Raw genomic sequence first — 22,177 nt, forward strand, 5'->3', positions numbered from 1 at the left:
ATCACTTCCGGGTCGCCGCGGGCAGCGCGGCGGCTCGCTTCTTAGGCAGGCAGGCGGGCTCCCATGATCCGAGGAGTGGGCTCCCTCGTAGATCATCAAAACGGGCGAAAACAACATGGCAATGAGCGGGGTGGCACCCGCGCCGCCAACTCGCCACACGGGGCGATCAGATGCCGGGTGGGCACCGGCTGTGCACACCCAGCGCTAGCAGCGCTAGCAACGAAGGGCAGGCGCTCCCAAGCGCCTCCAGGACAGCATACAGCGCTCACAGCGCGATGGCAAAAATCCAGCGCTTCCAAGCGCTAGGCAGGCGATTTCAGCGCTCCCAGCGCTGAAGGGCAGAGAGCAGCGCTCTCAGGCTGCAGGCAGAAGTCCTCAGTGCTCCCCAGCACTGGAGGACAGGACAAGGCTCCAGCAGGGGCTGGAGGCAGGCAGGGGGGCAAGGCTGGGCCAGAGCCAGCACACTGGGTCTCCAGGCAGGGAGACTCCCCAAGTGGCGGTCCTCCTGGCCCCAGCAGCAGCAAAAGCCCCCTCTGGCAGGATCCAAGAGTAGAACATTTTCCAAGGGGACACAGCCCCTTCTTATACCAACAAATCCTTTGTTTCAGGGTGCAGGGTGGGGGGAAAACCAGTCGCAGCTGGTTCTGGAGCACTCTTGATGGCCCAACCACCCATTTCATTCACTGGGGAGGCTAGGGTCGTTAGACACACCACAGGGGGGCGGAGCCAGCATTGTGTGGGGAAAACCCAGCCCATCCAGGACACAGGTACACTCCTCCCACACATCACTCATGCTAATCTCCCACTCACCACCGGGCAGACCCATCCAGACTTCCTGGAGCCTGGCATGCCAGCCAGCTCCAGCCAATCACGCTCCAGCACCCTTACTGCACACATATCTCAATGTCCAGAAGTAGCACTTCCCTTCTAGACACATACATGCCGCAGACACCATCTTGCAGCATTCACTCTCACGAGTTTACACATACTAAACTCGAGCCTGCACTCCCCACGCATCAGGAACTACCAGGGACACACACATTCCCCATGCATTCCTATGGGAGGGCAGGCCAGCCATACTACACGCACGCACTTTCACTCTGGGACTCAGGGGAAAGTGCGCAGAGACCCAAAAATCACTGACACAGGGTCACAAATAAGGCAAAAAGTCTAGGGGTGAACCTGCCCTGCGGGCCAAGTCCAACACAACCCCCTTCCAGCCAAAACGCAGGGGAGAACAATCACCACCGTGATGGACTTCCCTGCTTGGGGCGATAGAACACGGACGCAGGCCCGCCACTGCCGGGACACCCTCCTGTTCTATGCCACGGTGAACCCCTAGGGTTCCTTCTAAAGCTACTGTAAGGACCAACTGGGCTACCCCACTGGTACTCCTCAGCTGTCCGCGGCCAGGACCAGGCCCTGGGCCACCCAGGTGCCACCGGTCCTTGCCAATTCGCAGAGCGGGGGGTAGTAACCCCTGGCACATAGTGTCCATTCTCCACTCTCCCTGTCTGCAAGACAGGACTAGACTGCCACTGGTTCACCAGCCTTTGGTCTACAACCTCAGGTGGACCAGGAGTCTCAGGGAAGGCTCTCCTCCCCTTACCTCTTCTTCCAGGGTTCCTCCTCCTCCTGCGAGGGATACCCTTACAACGCCACTCCAACCCAGGGTTTAACCCCTCAGGTTGCGCCGGGGTCAGAGGTGGGCTTTCCCACCCTCTGCACCCCTTCCAGAGGTCTGCCCTCTCCCAACTGGAGACGTTCCTCTGGAAGAACCGGTCAGGACACTGGTTACAGTCGTCCTACCCTTCAGGTCAGGCCGAACCTGAACCTGGCCTCCCAACCTCCGGTCTAAAACCTTTGGTGGAATAATTGCCTGGCACTCCAGGACTTCTGGGGACTCACACGCAATCCCCCTGAGGCTGACACATGACCCATGTGTCGTGTGACTGTCTGTCTGGCGCAGATCTCCCGCCTCCTGTCCACCTGACAGTGCGCAAAGATCCCCCAGACCAGAAGTGGGTCCACCCAAGAAGATCTAGCCCAACTGGCTAGTCTCTGGTCCACTGGTGCATCCACTGGGAAACTCATCCCCCAATCACTCCTCGCTTCGGACTTCTGTGCCCTCCCAACTGGAGCGACACTGCCGGACACTGGAACCCCTGGAGCTCTAGTTACAGACGCTCCAGGTTCCCTAGACACTAGGAGATCCTCCTCAAGTGTACTAACAGGACAGCCTAGGTCCCCAACCTGGTGTTCCCTCAAGAAACCACCCAAGTTCTGAGACAGGGCTTCGGGCCTCTGGGGGCTCTCAGCCACCCACTGACTCCTGCTCCATTGAGCCAGGCAGTCAGCCCTTCCACCCTTCTCACTATACTGGGACCTAGCTGGGCTACACTGAGCCTCTTCCACCACGCTGGGCTGGAAGCTCCCTGTACCACTGCTGTTGGACTCACTCTCCAATGACTGTACAGAGCCTCTGGCCCTCTCCCAGCGGTCTGCTTCCACTGCAAGCTCACATGGGTCAGACAATCCACACCCCAACAGGTGTTGCCGCAACCCTGGGGAACAACCACTGAGCAACTGCTCTCTGAGAAACATATCGAACAATATGTCCCAATCACATTTCGTGGGCTCCCGTACCCAATCGCACAGGGCTCCACAACAGTCCTCCTCAAATTCTACCCAAGACTGGTGAGACGGTTTCCTAAGGTTCCTAAACCTCAACCTATTCTCCTCCTCTGGAGAAACAGGAACCATACTCTGAGAACTGGGAGTGGGACTGTCAACACCAACACTTAAAAAGCTGCCACCACTGGACTCCACCCTCCCTGGGGGATCCAGAAAATTATGACTGCGGTCAGGGGATAACCTACACTCTAGGGCTATCTTCTCCCTGGCCAAGGCCCTCTCAGCCTCTGCAATCCGCTCATTCACACCCAGCTGCGCCATCTCCCAGGCATGCTCTAACCTGAGCTTCTCCATGGCCAGCTGGTGCTCCCTCTCTTCTCTCCTATCCACCCACTCCTCTGGGGACAGGGAAAGGGATGGGGTGCTACATCTGACACGGGTCCCAGCAAGGGACTCCCTATCTAGGGGGTACTCGCTCTCTGCTGGCGTCCCCGTGCTATCATTCTCTTTCTCCTCTTCTGAATCTTCAGGGCTCCCCACAGACCCACCACCCTCATGGTGTGAGACCCGGGCCCTTTCCTCACTGCGCGCAAGATCCCACTGACCCTTTTGCCATAGGATCAGGCTGCTCCTAAGTTCAGACTGAGTATCTGACTCATCCACTCCTATGCCTCTCTCTCCACAGAACCTTACCAACTCTCCCATACTGTATCCAAACAGATCACAGAAATCAAAAGCAGGCTCCATTCTGGCGGACATTCTCGTGAAGAGATTACACAGGGAACCTAGGGGTCTGAGCTTACACAGGAGTACACAATTCACGAAGGTTCAGCAAGTTCCCTCTCTCAGAGAACTCACACTCACTTGCCTAGTGCCACACACCATTCATTCACACACAACCCCCCCCTCGGACTGGTAAGGCAGTTTCTACCACCCCTGATTCCTCAACCTGACCACACGTGACACAGGTACCAAACTCTGGGCGCGGGGCAGGGGAACAAATGTACTGGACACAATTGCACAATGATACCTCAGGAGAAGAAAATAACGGAACTTCACCAAAAACACAATAATCCCCAAAATGTGGTCATCTAAAATGCAGGGCTTTGTAGTGGCCTGTTGCCACTGTGGTACAACGCAAACACCAATTCTTATCCTCACCGCTTGCCACCAATGTTGGAAACGGGACCCTGGCCGGCCAAGACTCGCGTCGAGGTCAGTCAGGGATCACCATTCCCAAGGTCAGGGCAAGGGAGTCACACACCAAGGCAACCCCCACTCGCCCTCTAGGTAACGTGGCGCGAGCAGTCAAGGCTAAACTTGAAGGCGATGTAAGTTAAGCATTTGTGCACGCACCCCAGCAACAACACCCAAGGCCCACCACAAAGAAACACTCCACACAAGGTTATATGTAAAAATAGCCTTTGTATTATAATAAATATACATCAGATAAAACACACATCTTGTTACACTGTGCCAACAGGCACGGGCGGAATTTACAAGGGATATTTGTACAGGACAGGGTCACTTGGACCACTGTCAAGGGTATCAGCACTTTTAGAAGCAATACTTTCAGAAATAGCACTTTAGAAAGTAAAATCAGTGTAGCACACAATATAAACATAGAGCACACAACCAGTAATCACTGGTTACAGGACCTCACTAGCACCACCTGCACTAGGGAGAAAACAACCACCTACATGTCACAATACCTATAGGCAGTGGTTCCCAAACTGTGCGCCGCGGCGCCCCGGTGCGCCGTGATGAGAAGCCCGGGGCGCCGCGCCGCCACGCACCATGTGGGAAATAGGTTGCAGCGGGCTATGAATCACCGAGTAGCTGGAGGTGTTAATTCACCTCCCCGCTGCCGCGCCGGACAGAGGCTGCTGAGGTGAGAGGTGCACATCCTGATCACTGCTGCACTAGAGATGAAACGTATCTGTTAACCCCCCGTGAGCGGCGCCCACCCTCGGACCACAGCTCCTGTCAGACAACGCAGCGGAGAGACATTTGGTCCATAGATTTGCGTGCGCGGTGGGCAGACAGGTGCAAATGACCCTCATTAAACGAAGAGAAGGGCAGTCTGGGCGCGCTGATAATCCTGTGATATGTTTCCGTTCACCACCGAGCTGCGTAACTGCCCGAAAACAACAGCCAGCACCAATGGAATACATCGTTTAAAGCCAATAGTAACCACATACTTTTCTGCTATACCAAACAAGAGCCTTCCCACAGCTGGGACTTCAAACAGAGAGTATTTCTCCCATAAATGGTAAAGTGCACACAGTCCTGGCACCCCCAACTTAACCCTTTGAGTCACACACAATGCCCTAGGCCAGAGTAGGCAAAGGTGTGTTGACGATATCTGAGGGCCAGAGGGATGGTCCATGAGCCTGATGCAGTAATTTTCATGGACAGTGATGGGTTCTTACAGTTGGTAGTGGTGCTCTTCAGAGCTGGTTATGGACTCTAACAGCTATACGGTGAGGTCTCAGAGACTCTGGGTGCTGGCAGGGTGGCGATGAGGGTCTGTGAAGGCTGGCTCTGGCAATATAAGGGCCAGCTCTGAGTTTTACAATGTCCGAATTCAAAAGCTCAGGAAGGGGTGTAGGGGGGAACAGGGATTCATAAAATTAAAGGGGGGCGCCGCATGCAGGATGCAAGTTGCCAAAATGCCTGCTGGTCTGGAAGACAAAAAGAAAGTACACTTCACTTACTCAGCCAGCGCCGACCCCATTGATGGTACAGGTGCAACGATTGCACTGGCACTACAGACAGTCCCAGCCAGTGCCGCAGCCGCAGTCTGGATCAGACACAGACTACTGAGTCTCCGAACCGACTGGACTGCTGGCAGCAGCTGAGGCAGTAGTCATCATGCTCACCACCAGCACAGTCAATTCATTACGGCGGCCGCATTTTGAGAGCTGCAGCGGCAGGCCCAAAGCCTGCTAGCTGCAAAATTAGTGAAATTATGCCACACAGCCACGCCCGCCCATGGAGCCTATGGTGATTGGGCACATTTAATCATATTTGGCTTGAATCTTGTATTTTTTTCACTTAACAAGTTTTTATTAAACAACTGTTATCTTTTTATTTTGTTACAAATATGATTATAATACCTTCATTGCATCCTAATTAATTTAAGGAAGACAACAGGAAGTACTCCCGAAGTCGGGCTTCCATCCCGCGCACCGGTGAAAAAATGGCGGGGAGCCACGGCCAACTGCCAGTTAGGTCAAGGGAGCCACGGGCCAAAAAAGTTTGGGAACCACTGCCTATAGGGGTGCAAGGATAAAACACATGATGCCTTAACATTCAGAGGTGTATAAACAATCACAATTGCGCCAAACTCACAAGTCACCACCTGTGACTGTCCCGGTGTCCCAATGTCAGGGCCTAAACGTGGCAGTTGCCCACAAAGTGCTGGGCAACTGGAGCAGGGAAAGTTAGGGCAACGTTGGAGCCTCTCTGGGCTCAAAAACCACCACTGTGGCACTGGCGAACCTCTCTCAGGCTCTCACACAAATAAGGGTGCTGCTGAGCCTCTCAGGGCTCCAGCAACCAAAGGTGCAGCCTCGCTGGGCTGTGGGGTCCCTCTCTCTGGGGACCCAAAGGGATGATGCTTGCCAAGAGCCTCACTGGGCTCTAACTCACACGCAATGCCCCCGAGCCTCTCTGGGCTCTTCAACACGCAATGCCCCCGAGCCTCTCTGGGCTCTTCAATACGATGGCGCGAGGTCGCGCTGCAGAGGGGGCAGGGGCGGACACCGGCAATGTGTCCCGGCGCCCCTCCCTCCAGAACGGCCACACTCACCGGCTGTCTGGGCTGCAGGGCGGCTCCTCTCGCGGCGGGGCTCCTTTCCTCTCGTCCCGGGGCTCTCCTCTCCACTCGGGGAGCCTCGGGGACCCGGCCGGCAGCTTCTCCCTTCCCGGCTCGGCTGAGAAGGCGGGACTTCCGGTCGGCCTTTCCTGGGCCGCGCTGTGATTGGACGGACTCCCAATCACTTCCGGGTCGCCGCGGGCAGCGCGGCGGCTCGCTTCTTAGGCAGGCAGGCGGGCTCCCATGATCCGAGGAGTGGGCTCCCTTGTAGATCAACAAAACGGGCGAAAACAACGCGGCAATGAGCGGGGTGGCTCCCGCGCCGCCAACTCGCCACACGGGGCGATCAGATGCCGGGTGGGCACCGGCTGTGCACACCCAGCGCTAGCAGCGCTAGCAACGAAGGGCAGGCGCTCCCAAGCGCCTCCAGGACAGCATACAGCGCTCACAGCGCTATGGCAAAAATCCAGCGCTTCCAAGCGCTAGGCAGGCGATTTCAGCGCTCCCAGCGCTGAAGGGCAGAGAGCAGCGCTCTCAGGCTGCAGGCAGAAGTCCTCAGTGCTCCCCAGCACTGGAGGACAGGACAAGGCTCCAGCAGGGGCTGGAGGCAGGCAGGGAGGCAAGGCTGGGCCAGAGCCAGCACACTGGGTCTCCAGGCAGGGAGACTCCCCAAGTGGCGGTCCTCCTGGCCCCAGCAGCAGCAAAAGCAGTCGCAGCTGGTTCTGGAGCACTCTTGATGGCCCAACCACCCATTTCATTCACTGGGGAGGCTAGGGTCGTTAGACACACCACAGGGGGGCGGAGCCAGCATTGTGTGGGGAAAACCCAGCCCATCCAGGACACAGGTACACTCCTCCCACACATCACTCATGCTAATCTCCCACTCACCACCGGGCAGACCCATCCAGACTTCCTGGAGCCTGGCATGCCAGCCAGCTCCAGCCAATCACGCTCCAGCACCCTTACTGCACACATATCTCAATGTCCAGAAGTAGCACTTCCCTTCTAGACACATACATGCCGCAGACACCATCTTGCAGCATTCACTCTCACGAGTTTACACATACTAAACTCGAGCCTGCACTCCCCACGCATCAGGAACTACCAGGGACACACACATTCCCCATGCATTCCTATGGGAGGGCAGGCCAGCCATACTACACGCACGCACTTTCACTCTGGGACTCAGGGGAAAGTGCGCAGAGACCCAAAAATCACTGACACATGGTCACAAATAAGGCAAAAAGTCTAGGGGAGAACCTGCCCTGCGGGCCAAGTCCAACAGCCATGATACCAATCATTGTATTGAAATAATATGGTTTCAGCATTTGATGTGAAGTCAACTGTTGTTGCTCAGCCCTTAACCTGCCACCCAAAGAAACAGAAGCACCCTCTCATCCTAAGCAAGGACACCGCTCTATTGGCATTACGGGTCCGCTCACAGGTGCCTAATGTCTTGGCACAGTTTACTAGAGTCCCACTAGTCTAGTAGCCACCGGCTAGCTATAGGAGGGTAGTGGATGTCCAGAGTGCCAGTAGGCCCCGATACGCCCAGATGTCATTAAATAAAAGGTGGGGGTCTGTACCACAGGACACTTCACCAGCTACAGATTGTCACTGAAACTACCACAGAGGCTTCCACAGCACAGGGGAGGGGTCTGGGCAAAGCAATCGCACTTCAAGGACTAGGATCAAGCATCCCTGTCTCCCTCTTCAAGCTTCCTGTTACTGAGCAGGTGTCTGCAATTTCCTTGTGTTCCAAGCGGCAGGCCCACAAGCCTCACAAGGGGTTTTCAGACGCGGTGAGCAAGCTTCTTCTCTTGCCTTCACACCATGGGCTGTAGCTGGCTTTCTTGGACGGACCTGGGGTGGGCCGGCCGCCTTGTCAAACAGTAGACCAGTCCTGAACAATAACTGACTGCTAAGGCCAGACTTTCGTCACCTCTGATTGATAGGCTAATCCAATGAGAGGCTCTGCTACTTTTGAATCCTGAGTGCCCCTTCAATCCTGAGGGACATTTGTGACATGTTCACTACGTGCCCATAGCATGCAAAGGATGACTTACTGTCTTACATTGTATCAGCCCGGGCTTTTCCCAATAGAGGAATTTTAATCAACTCCAGCCCAGGAGGCCCGATCATAACCCAACAGAAAGGGGGCAGTGGGGCAGTGCAGGTGAGCCCACCAGGATTCTCCAGGGAATAGGGATGGGCACGAGAAGCTGGAATGTCCAGCAGAACAGCTCGGTTCACATTACACACCCTGGCTCACCTCACCATTCTCACTTAGTACACCCACTGGATCTCAAGCACACATCCCAGGTAGACAGAGACAACAGGACCACTGGCAAGGGAGACTGCAAAGACTTGATCAGGAGGGCGGCTAGTAGCTCACCCCATAACGGGTGGAGGGACACAGGTATCCCTGATTTTAGATTTACTGAAACAAAGGTGGCATATGCATGCCCCCCTCTACCTCAGAGCCAAGCTCTAGGGTCTCAATCCATGTATTGAGGGATAGCCTCCACAGACATGCATGATTGTCATGATCACTGTGGCAGTGATCTACAAAACATACAGTAACATTTAAGTGACTTGCCTGGAGATCCGCATAAGGCGGTGGAAGCACACTCTCCAGAGACATGCTGAAGACTTACCATCCCAACAGGGGTGCTTACAGTGGTTTGTCCACAAGTGTTTCCCATATTGTATTGAATAAGTACTATACTTCCTCATGGATGTATGATAGTACAACGCGATCATTTTGATCGCGGTACTTTACATTGCAGATTTTACAACGCAAGTCATTACAACGACTTGCGTTGGAGGGCGCGGATTGGGGATTATTATAATTTACTATTCCAACTCCAGCCCACGTAACAGTAGCAAAGGTGTTGGAATAAAAAATCACAATATTCCTTAACCAACAGCGCCATCCAGGGCAAGTCGTAGTAAAAACTTGCGCTGTAATGGCAGCGTGGTAAAGGTCGTGCGGTGTAAACACTGCGTTGTAAACGACGTTTACCCTTCCTCATATTGATAGGAGGTAAGTATTGTGTTTCAGAACAATTGTAAAGTTTGTGATGAATTGCTACTGACTGATAGACTCTTCGTTCGAAATGCATCGGTGTTTTATAAACATACTTGAGGATAATTGTGACGTTTCGTTTTTGCTGCAAAAGCATTTCATATAATTTCTTCAGAATGCCACCTTCAAAACAGGGTGAATTTAATACAAAGAAGGAATAAACCAAATATTTGACAACCTGCCTATTCTGCGTAGTCCCTCTATTGACAAATCCTAGATTGTTCGGGCAATTTGGGGCTCTTTAAAGAATCAGACAGGATTATGAACTTTTATCATTAAAGCGTCTAACTTGATTTATTACAGATGGATAGCATTAATGCCATTGCGGACCAGTTAAATGTTTTTGGTTTTACAAATACGACCAGAAAAAGTGGGAGTAGGTTTTCCCGAAAATAAAAAAAACAGTGTCCCTGGCAGCATGCAGTTTTTATCCCAGCCCTGAGGCACACTTTGTTATTTTTCTCTCCAGTACCGCCATAGTGTACATTGTTTTTTGTTTTTTTTTGAATGACTGGAAGTCTTTAAAAGGACTGCATGGCTGAAAATATTTTTCTGATGACTGATCCAGGAGCAGCTACCCTCTTTTGGAAACTGGAATACTCTTATTCTAAATGCAGCAGGTGTCACGAGGATATGTCTAAAGGGCATTTTCTAATTGTTGTCGAACTCGGTGAAACACACACATTAAAACTGATCTAGTCTTTTTTCTTTATATATGAAGGGGATTTTTCAGTTTGACTTTATGCTGTCTGTCTGTAAAGTGTTGATTCTTTTTATTAAACAAATCTACCCGTATTGGTATGGAGACCATTAACTATTACTGAATGGTCAAATTCCATGTGATTACCACAGATAAGTTTAATGTGTTACGAAAACAAATCTACAATCCCTTCCAAAGTTTACAAAATAAATCAAGTGCTGCCATACTCACTTAGTACTGTGATTCGGTATCACCGCACAAATGTAATTTCTGGGACAAATGGAGGGGAAAGAGCATCATGCCCCACTCGAGGCTTTGCCTCAGTTGAGTCAATGCCCTACCCCTCAAACTCAAATACATTGAATAAATAGCATATTAAACTCAGTGAATCTGCATATATGTTTTATGCCATGCACTCGGTGCAGTCGGTATAAACAAAGATATTTACTTCTTAACCAGAGCAAAAGGGTTCAATTAAAATTTGTAATGGGGTATCTTTCGCAGGATGCTATTCCAGGAAGTGGATTCCTCGTAATGACTTCATCACGTTTTGGGATTCCAGATTTAAAATCTGGCACTACGTGCATTGCTCTGGTCTGCTTTGATGTAAATGGTGTTTTTTGTGCAGGCTTTTATGCAGCTGAGCCAGTGCTTAGAAAGGCATCTAGCCTTTGTAGGAAGCCATTGCAGATGTCACTTAGCTAGCTTCTACGATGCTGTAACTATCCTTTCTATTAATTTGGTTGTATTTGACAGTTTTGTAGCGCCAACAAGCAGTGCAGGACTTTAATCCATTGTTGCTATGGCAATTTTTCATGTAGCATAGCCAGATTTTTTGATCAAGGAAAAAGCTGCTAAGTCTACAATGGTTGTGATTTTTACTATGCTGCTTAATGCTGAGTTGAGAATGGAAATGACACACTAGTGTTCTGAGTTTTGGGTATTGTATTGTATTGTAATTGCATTTATATAGCGCTTACTACCCCTGACGAGGCGTCAAAGCACTTTTTCGGCGAGTAGCACGCTACTCTGGGACCCATAGAGGATTAGTGTTGAATTAGTATAGTGAAACATGCAAGTACATTTTAAGTGGTGGATAGGTTAGTCTGTTATTTGGATTTGGAATGATAGCAGACAGATAGACGAGGATAAAGGTTTGTATTTATATTGCGCTTGTTACCCCTGATGGGGTGTTGAAACACGTTATTCAGGAAGCCTATAAAGGATTAGTGGTGAATTAATATGGTGAAATATGAAATAATTTCAGTGGTGGATATTAGTTAGTTATTTGGAGTGAGAAGGATAGCGGAGGGATAAACAGAGAAGAAAGGTTTGCATTCATATAGCAATTGTTACCCCTGATGGGTGTTGAGGAGCTTTTCTGGCGAGTAGCACGCCACTCCGGAACTCATAAAGGATTAGTGTTGAAAATTAGTATAGTAAAATATGAAGTAATTTGAGTAGTGTATATGTTACTCAGTTATTTGGGTAGAGAAGGGTAGGTGGTGGGATAGAAGAGGGAAAGAGGTTTGTATTTACATAGCGCTTGCTACCCCTGATGGGGTTTGGAAGCGCAAGTAGCACGCTACTCTGGAACTCATCAGGATTAGTGTTGAATTAGTGTGGTGAAACATGAAAGCAATTTTAGTGGTGGATATGTTGGTCAGTTATTTGGATTGAGAAGGGCTGGGGAGGGGTAGAAAAGAGGAAAGAGTTTAGAAAGGTTTGTTTTAGGGGATCGGTATAGTAAAAGAGGTGTCAGATGATGCAAGGAGGGGTAGAGTAGGAGAGAGTCTAGAAAGGGTTATTTTGGGGATCATAGTAGTGGAATGGGGTTTGGGATAAATGAGATAGTGGAAGTAGAGGATATATTGATAGATGTATAGGATGAGAAATAGGGTAGTGCATTGGAAAGAGTAGTGGAAAGAAGTTTGAGATGAGTCAGAATGTTGGGCTAGAAGATATATTGAGCGAAGTATAGGCTGAGAAATAGGTAGTGCATTGGAAATGCTAAATTAGAAGAAAGTGATAAATATATAGATCCATAATCACATTGAAAGTATATAGATACATAAAGGAGGTAAGTATATTGGGCAGCATTTCTGGCCCTGGCCAGTCTAGAACAGGCTCAAACAGGCAACTGCCCTTGTCCTCTCTGCCCTTAACAGGCTCAAACAGGCAACTGCCCTTGTCCTCTCTGCCCTTAGCCTTGACGCCTGGGCTGAGACGTCCTAACCTTCGCCTTTTATAGCCCTAGTAATCAGGTGACCCCTTCAGCCAATGGAAACCCTAGCCCTAACACTATCCAATCACAACACTAGCCCTAAAAACTAGAACCGATAGGAGACCAGGACCTGACCGGTTGCTCCCTCCTTGCTCCTCTCCCAGTACTGCTGCTATCTTCCTGGGGATCTCCGCACTGCTGAATTAACTTCACGGTATCGCCTGCATTCTGTAATTTAGTGGTATCGCCTGCATTTGACTAATTTGCGCTGTGTTCAAAATCTGCTCGCCTGCATTCTGTAATTTAGCGGTATCGCCTGCATTTCACCAATTAGCGCTGTGTTTAAAATCTGCTCGCCTGCATTTCACCAATTAGCGCTGTGTTTAAAATCTGCTCGCCTGCATTTCACCAATTTGCGCTGTGTTTAAAATCTGCTCGCCTGCATTTCACCAATTTGCGCAGTGTTTTTAATATCTCATAGCTCTCAGCGCATGTGATTGTAGCGCCGCCCGCCCTGCACTGCATTTAACTGTATTTGCCCACCTGGCAGCAACGTGCATTATTGTATTAATTTTTGCTGTCCCAGGCGACCTACTGCCCCTGCCTCGCCTCCCCTCTGACCTCCATCTTGTTTGCTGTTGTTGTTTTCCCTGCCCTTCCTCCCCGCTACCGCCTCCCAGCTGCTGACCCTCCCACGCTCCGCCCCCTCCACCATCCATTTATGGCCAATGCCTCCACGCGCAGCGTCCACGCGCTACGGACACGCCGAAGGTGCGCCAAAGGTAAGCCCGTCTACGCCCGTCCGCGCCTGGACCGCGCCCAGCGCCAGACCCCCTGCCCCTCGCGCTCCACAGCCCTCCCGCATTACCTATAATGCCGCCACCCTCCTAGCCCTCGACCCAGGTCGCGCCCCCAACTGCGTCCAAGCCGCTCCTGGACGCACCCACGGACCTTTCTCTTGCTACTCCTGCAAATTCAGCGGCACCGTCAACATCTCCGCCACGACCACATCACAGATCCCCGACCCCAACCACCTACAATGCATCCTTCTCAACACCCGATCAGTCCACAGACACGCCATTGAACTATGGAATCTACTAGACACCATTTCTCCGGACATCGCCTTCCTTACGGAAACATGGATGAACGCTTCCTCCGCACCAGACATCACCATTGCCATCCCTGAAGACTACAAGATCACTCGCAAAGACCGTACCAGCCACACAGGAGGAGGAATCGCTATCGTCCATAAGAAATCTATCCGCAGCTCAACCAGCTCTGACGCCAATCTCGCCAACTCCGAACACCTTCACTTCCAAATACACATCGACCCCAAGACCACACTCAGAGGAACCCTCCTCTACAGACCACCAGGACCCCGAGCTAAATTCAGTGAAGACATCACGGACTTCATCACTCCACACGCGCTCCCCTCCAAAGACTACATCCTTCTGGGAGACCTCAACTTTCACCTTGAAAAGATCAACGACCGCAACACCGCCACCCTCGTGGACAACCTCGCCAACCTCGGACTTAAACAACTAGTCACTTCCCCCACCCACATCGCAGGTCACACACTCGACCCAATCTTCACCTCCAGCAACCATGTCTCCTTCAGCCACACCACGGACCTCCTCTGGATTGACCACAGCTGCGTTCACTTCACCTACAACAAACCAAAACCCAACATCCACCTCCAACCTACCCTGCAAAGAAACTGGAACAAAATCACCACGGACCAAATCTCCGCATCACTCCTTCGAAACTCCCCAGCCCTCTCTTCTAACGCCAACGAAGCCGCCGCCAACCTCACCCTATGGTTATCCAACACCGCCGACACCTTAGCACCACTGAAAAAACGTCAAAGCAAACCTGGCAGCAAGAAGGCCTCATGGTTCAACGATGATCTCAAGAAATCCAAGAAACTCTGCCGCTCCCTTGAAAAGACCTGGAAAAAAGACCCAACCACCAGCACCAAGGACGCCTTCAAATGCGCCACCCGCACTCACCACCAATTGATCCGAAAAGCCAAGAAAACAGCATTCAAGGATCGACTAGACAACAACGCCCACAACAGCAAGGAACTTTTCAACATCGTCAAGGAATTTTCCAATCCCTCAGCCAACTCCAACGACATCACCCCCTCTCAAATCCTCTGCGACTCCCTAGCCTCATTCTTCCACAACAAGATTGCAGACATCCACAACAGCTTTGACAACCAACCCGGAAACCAACCCACCCCACCATCCGCTGATCATCTCCCCCCTGTGAACACCCTTAACGACTGGAACCCAATCTCCACTGAAGACACCATCCGCCTGATGAATTCCATCCACTCAGGATCCCCCACAGATCCATGTCCTCACCACATCTTCAACAAAGCAGACTCCGTCATAGCACCGCACCTCCGAGACGTCATCAACTGCTCCCTCAACTCCGCCACCTTCCCGGAAGATTGGAAACACGCTGAACTCACCGCCCTTCTGAAAAAACCCACAGCGGACCCCACCAAACTCAAAAATTACCGCCCCATCTCGCTTCTTCCATTCCCGGCCAAAGTCATCGAGAAAGCTGTCAACAACCAGCTCGCCGCCTTCCTCGAAGCCAACAAATCCCTCGACCCCTCACAATCTGGCTTCCGAGCAAAACACAGCACTGAGACCGCCCTCATCGCAGCAACAGACGACATCCGAACTCTACTGGACAATGGAGACACAGTCGCCCTCATCCTCCTTGACCTCTCTGCGGCATTCGACACAGTCTGCCACAAAACCCTTTTACAACGCCTCTATAACATCGGAATCCAAGGAAAAGCACTTGAATGGATCACCTCGTTCCTCACCGGAAGAACCCAGAGAGTCCGCCTTCCTCCATTCAAGTCCGAGGCCTCTGAAGTCATCTGCGGCGTACCACAAGGATCCTCGCTCAGTCCCACCCTCTTCAACGTATACATGAGCCCCCTCGCGGCCATCGCACGCCAACACAACCTCAACATCATCTCTTACGCAGACGACACTCAACTGATCCTTTCCCTCACCAATGACCCCAGCACCGCCAAAACTAACCTACACGAAGGAATGAAAGAAGTTGCCGAATGGATGAAACAAAGCCGTCTGAAACTGAACTCGGACAAAACAGAAGTCCTCATCTTAGGTACATCCCCCTCTGCATGGGACGACTCCTGGTGGCCAGAAGCCCTCGGAAAAGCACCCATCCCGACAGACCACGCACGGAACCTAGGTGTCATCCTGGATTCTTCACTCTCAATGAACAGACAAGTCAACGCCGTATCCTCTTCCTGCTTCAACATTCTTCGCATGCTCAGAAAAACATTTCGCTGGATCCCCTCCGAAACAAGGAAAACAGTCACCCACGCTCTGGTCACGAGCCGACTGGACTACGGAAACACCCTCTACGCAGGTACCACCGCAAAACTCCAGAAGAAACTCCAACGAATCCAAAACGCCTCAGCCAGGCTCATATTAGACATCCCACGCAACGAACACATCTCTGGTCCCCTTAAAGACCTCCACTGGCTACCCGTCAATAAGAGGATCACTTTCCGTCTGCTTACCCACGCACACAAATCACTCTACGACATCGGACCAGATTGCCTCAACTCACGACTGTCCTTCTACATCCCCTCCCGCCAACTACGTTCTTCCAGCCAAGCCCTCGCCACTGTACCTCGCATCAACAAGACCACCATGGGAGGCAGATCCTTTTCTTACCTGGCTGCTAAAACATGGAACTCACTCCCCGCTTACCTTCGCCTTACCCAGAACCACCTAGCATTCAGAAAACAACTTAAAACATGGATATTTGACAAGTAATCCTCCTCCCCTTCCTAAGCGCCTTGAAACCCTATGGGTATGTAGTGCGCTATACAAATTCCATGACTTGACTTGACTTGACTACAGCCAATCTTAGCACTAGTCCAAGCACCCAATCAGTTCAAAAGCCCTGATCTCTACGTTCAAAGAGGCCCTTGCCCTACCAGTAGTCCCAACCTAAGTCCAAGCAACCAATATCACAGGAAGCCCTAGTCCCTACTTCCAATAGAAAGCCTAAACCTACTCTTAGTCCCACAACTAGTCCAGCAACCAATCACACAAGAAGCCCTAATCTCTACTTCCAATTAAAGGGCTAACCCTAGCCCTAGTCCCAACCCTACATTGATTGAATCACAGACCCAGAAACCAATCAGAACCCTCAAATACCCAACCAATGAGGACACCAACCCTAATCCAATAGAAACCCCAGATACAACCACTAATCAGTGTACACATGTTTCAACCACTAGCTAGCAGACCATATAAGGCCCCAGCGACCTCAGACAAGGTTTGCTGGCTTGGGAGTTGGAAGCTGCTTCTCCTGTTCAGAATCTCCTAGGAGACAGACAGGCTCAATCCACACTTTGGACTTCCGCAGGTAAAGGCCTCACTAACTTGAAATCTAACAATATCTCCTGGCCACAAAACGAAGTGCACAGTCCCTAGTAAACGCAGTTTAAACTGCTCACAGAAGCACCCGCTGATGTAGAATATCCCTGTTGCTGGGGGGGCAGGAGGGCTGGTTTCACTGGCTTGTGAACACAAAATGGTGGCTGGGGGTTCACTGTTTTAACATGCAGGTCTTATCACAGAGCAAAGGAGAAATTTGGAGGGAAAACTGAATAGTCACCAGGAATGAGAGGGATAAACGACAGAGTTTGGACTGCAAATCCCACAATTCAACACGTTAAATGGAAGCAATCATGGACAGGAAAAACCACAAGTTTAAAACACAAAACAGGTGATAAAATATGCAATCACAGGCAGGTTAAAACTACAATTTTAAACTGTAACAACCACAGGCAAAGACAGTAATCACAGAAAGGGAAAATTGTTTTTTAACTTTTGTTTTGGGGAAGAGACAGCACTAGTCTGCCTCCTTACCGCTTCCTGGACTCTGCTCACTGCAATCTGGGGCATAGGTAGGCTGCTACTCACAATATGGAGGAGAATGATTTGGGGTGCACCAGCAAAGAATTAAGGGACCTGGGCAGGTGTGAGAGGGGGCTCAGAGATGCCTGGTAGCTGAATAGCCAATCCCTAGTCCTGGGTCTGCCGGGCTGGGGGTGGGGGCTGGGGAGCTGCTTCTCCTGTTCAGAATCTCCTAGGAGACAGACAGGCTCAATCCACACTTAGGACTTCTGCAGGTAAAGGCCTCAGTAACTTGAAATCTAACAATACTGTTTGAATAAAACTTTACTCGCTATCCTGTCCATAAAAACGAAGTGCACAGACCCTAGTAAACACAGTTTAAACAGCTCACAGAAGCACCCTCTGATGTAAATATCCCTGTTGCCGGGGGGGGGGGGGGAGGAAGGGGGGCTGGTTTCACTGGCTTGTGAACACAAAATGGTGGCTGGGGGTGCACTGCTTTAACATACAGGTCTTAGTACAGAGCAGAGGAGAAATTTGGAGGGAAAACTGAATTGGCACCAGGAATGAGAGGGATAAACTACAGAGTTTGGAGTGCAAGTCTCATAATTCAACACGTTAAATGGAAGCAATCATGGGCAGGAAAAAACACAAGTTTAAAACACAAAACAGGTTATAAAATATGCAATCACAGGCAGGTTAAAACTACAATTTTAAACTATAACAACCACAGGCAAAGACAGTAATCACAGAAAGGGTAAATCGTTTTTTTAACAACTTTTGTTTTGGGGAAGAGACTGCACTAGTCTGCCTCCTTACCGCTTCCTGGACTCTGCTCACTGCAATCTGGAGCACAGGTAGGCTGCAACTCACAAGATGGAGGCCCCATATACATTATATAACTTTGTTAACCCCCTAGCATGCACAGGACTCTATGATCATCCTCCACATGAAAAGTGAACATCTCATTCTCCAGGGGGCTGCGGGAGAAGCTGCAGTGTTTGCACCAGGTGCTTCACCCAATTAGCAAAAGAGCAAGGGGGCGGAGCTAGCTCGCAACCAAAATGGCTGCTTGAGCCCGGAGCTCCCCCGTCTCGCCAACGATCCTGTTAATTATCCTGCGTGCTAACCCCTCTCTGAGGTCTCCAGACTGCGACCCGGTGAAGCTTGCCCCCCACCGACACCGCCGAGAGTGGGCTCGACTCCCGCGGTCCCCCCGCTGGTGTGCTACGATCCTTTGGGTCTGGGGGCGGCTCCTGTGGGCGCAAGCACCGGACTCCCCTTGGGAGGCGGGCCGCTGCTGACGACACGGCTGCGGCTGGCACACGACGCCGCTGAGAACCGGACGCTCGGGCGACTAGAGAGGCCCGTGCCCTGAGCCTACTGGCGACGCTCCTCCCTGCCCTGTCACCGCCGAAGTGTTGGTTTCTCCGGCACCTGGACTGTGAGGTGCCGGAGTGTATCGTGGAGCGCGGTGCTGTGGTGAGCGGCGGCGCAGCGCAGGAGAGAAGACCGGTGCGCCTCGGGGGCTGCAGAGCCGCGCGGACTGCTGAGCCCTGAGCGACTGCTGGGCCTGACGACTGCTCCTGCCCCGCGCCCCCGGCGTATCTGAGGTGGGCTGGGCGGGCAGGTCCGGAGTCTCAACACAAGGCGGGGACTGATACTGTGCTGGGCCGCGGGACGCATCGCGGCGAATTGAGCGCCCTCCCCGACGTGCTCTGGGTCCTGAGTTTCTCGTGCTGGCTGAGGGGCATTGACGTTTGTAGTACGGGGGCGAGACCCCGGCCCACGCTCCGCGATGCCAGGAGAGCGACGAGTGCGGACCCTATCTGGGAGCCCTGAGTGCAGTAGAGGAACTGCGACGGCGGCCTCTCCTGGGCTGTGCTGGAAACTTGCCCCGGAGACCACAAGAACACTGCAGCGTCACGGTAGGTTGCTACCCTCTGCGCCTTGAGCCCCTGAGTTTGACTGTGTGCCCCGCACCGCGCCCCTCCTGCTCCAAGGTCTCAGCTCGCCATCCTTTGAAAGGGCCTGGAGTGCTGGAAGGCCCAATAACGTGATCCATGCTGCTCTAGTGCTGCTGATCGGTGCCTCGGGCGGGGGAGTCCAATGTGAGGGCCAGCTAGATTTGGAGCCCGGTAGAATGGAGGAGGTGACCAGGCTTCGGACTCGGGGTGTGGCTGCCGTCCCTGGGGCAGCTTGGCTTAACCCTACACTGTGCAAAGTAGAGTGTCAGCGCCAGAGGGCAGGTGAATACCAGGCACGGTGAGAATGGGGTGCACTGACAGGACTCATATGAAGCTGTCCTTTGATCCTAAAGGCACCAAAACAGGGGACACAGCGTGGGGTAAAGACCAGGATGAGCGCGAATCTACGGAAGACCTCCCCCAACAAGATATCCGCAGGCTGCTACTGGCAATGGAAAAGAGCCTCCAGGGGGGTACAGCTTCCTTTGGCACCAGGATGGACGCGCTCACCTACCGCATGGATCGCATGGCGGAGAGGTTCAATAAACACGCGGAGCGTCTGGACATGTCCGAGCGTAGGCTTACGGAGGTGGAGGAAGCCCAGACCTTCCTGGATTCAGATGGTAAACAACTGGCTAAAGTGATGCAGGTACTACAGGACAAGACTGAGGATTTGGAGGCCCGCTCCCGGAGATGCAACCTTCGCATTACAGGTCTGCCAGAGACCACGAAGACCGGGAACATGGAAATCTTTATTGAGAACCTCCTGAAGTCCCTCCTGGGTGATTCAGTTTTCTCCGCTATGTTTGTGTTTGAACGTGCTCCCCGATCTCTCGGACCGAGGCCTAAGCCGGGAGCTCTGCTGCAGCCCCTTATAGCTAAACTGCTCAACTACAGGGACCGTGATGTGGCATTGCGACTCGCAAGGGAGAAGCAACCGCTTCAATATAAGGGCTCGACCCTTTCCCTGTTCCCGGATTTCACAGCAAGAGTGCAGGAGGCCCGGCGTCAGTTCCAACCGATGAAAAGACAGCTACAGGAGATGGGTGCAGATTACGCGATGTTATATCCGGCGAAATTAAGGATCAACAGGCAGGGGAAATCCCTGATATTTACGGACCCTAAGGCACTGCAGAGGGCTCTGAAGGACTGGCATAACGACAGCCATTCCTCCCAGGATGGGTCGCATGAAGCAGCGGGAGGCTCTACGGATGACCAGGAATAAATGTGGCTCTTGCAGATAAGGAACATTTTTGACTTCGCATCTTACGGGGGTTGTGGGAGGAGGGGGGATGTAGTTGTGGGGCTGGATGTGGGGGGGTGTCGCTATCCGGACACATTGGATGGTTTCAGTTTCTTGGATGATGGTTTGCTCTGAGGGGATGTGTTGCTGGGTGTTGGGTATGATCCTTAGTTACATTCACGCACTAGCGGAGGACCTGGATGCCCCGGTGACACAAGTCTACTACTCTATTTTCTTACACACTGGACTGTACACTATGATTTGTAACAAATGCCCTGTATTTTAATCATGCCGGGTTTGCATCACAGCTGTATTTATTGGTTACACGCAAAATGTTCTTTCTTTCTTGTATAGAGGCGGGTGAGGGGCGTGCAGCTTCTCATTTTTTACCTGACTTTACATAGAGCTTGCACATTGTTGGCTACCTTTGCCCCTGCGTGTTTCCCACTGAATCTGGTAAAAAGTTTTGTTTGGGTTCTAGAGGGTTTGGGGGTTTTCGGGGAGAGTTTTGGGAGGAGAGGGAGGCTAAGATGTGGAGAGGGGTTGCTTGCGGCCTAGTTGGGGATGGGAAGGCATGGGCGGGAGCGGGTGGGGGGATTGGGGAGCGGTGTAGTGTATTATTTTCGCGATGCAAAATTTGTTTGTTGCCAATGGGCGATTTTGAGGGGCTACCTCACATGTCTCAGTCACAACACAGTGTTGGGACACTTATGCAGGCAAACATTCTAGTACTGGCACTCAGACCGCCGTAGATAGGATGGACACCACTGGGGACAACTTGGACACTTTGACGCTAATCACCTGGAATGTCCGGGGACTTAACGACCACAGAAAGGTTCGGAAGGTATTGCAATGTCTTGCACTGCATGGTGTTGATACCGCATTATTACAGGAGACGCACCTACACCCTGACAGTCAAATTCTTCGTTACAGGGGCCTGGTGGGGAACACTCATTCTGCCGGGTTCACATCGCATGCCAGGGGGGTGCCCACATGGGTCAACCCGAAGGCACACATTAAGATGATGCCTTTAGTGACTGACAGTGACGGACGCTATACGATCGCAAGATGCTGTAGCAAGGGCATCGATATCTGTGTAGTGAACACCTACGGCCCCAATTATGACAACCCTGACTTCTACACGGACTTAGGGGCAAAGGTTGCGAAGTACTCAAGAGGGGACGTACTCTGGGGGGCCGACTTTAACATGACTAGACAACCACATCTGGACAGGTCGGACGACCCGACCATCGTCCCTCGTCCTCAGCTAGAGCGCTAGAGTCGTAAATGGTTAGATTAGACATGTGCGACGCATGGAGACACCGGCACCCCACACAAGTCGGTTTCACACACTATTCGGCCCCATATAATATATATGCACACCAGGATAGACTACTGGTTGGCTATGGCACACCTTGCCCGAATGATACACGCTTGCACTATTTTACCGCGTACATATTCACACAAAAAAAATGTTGCAAGGCCTGATGCAGAAATGCTTCCATGTCAACCCTTGCTCCCCTTTATCCCCCATTAATTTCAGGACACCATTCAATGCATTGATGTCATTCATCCA

The sequence above is a fragment of the Lissotriton vulgaris genome, chromosome 1_2 (genome assembly GCF_964263255.1).
Source record: "Lissotriton vulgaris chromosome 1_2, aLisVul1.2, whole genome shotgun sequence".
Classification (NCBI taxonomy): Eukaryota; Metazoa; Chordata; class Amphibia; order Caudata; family Salamandridae; genus Lissotriton; species Lissotriton vulgaris.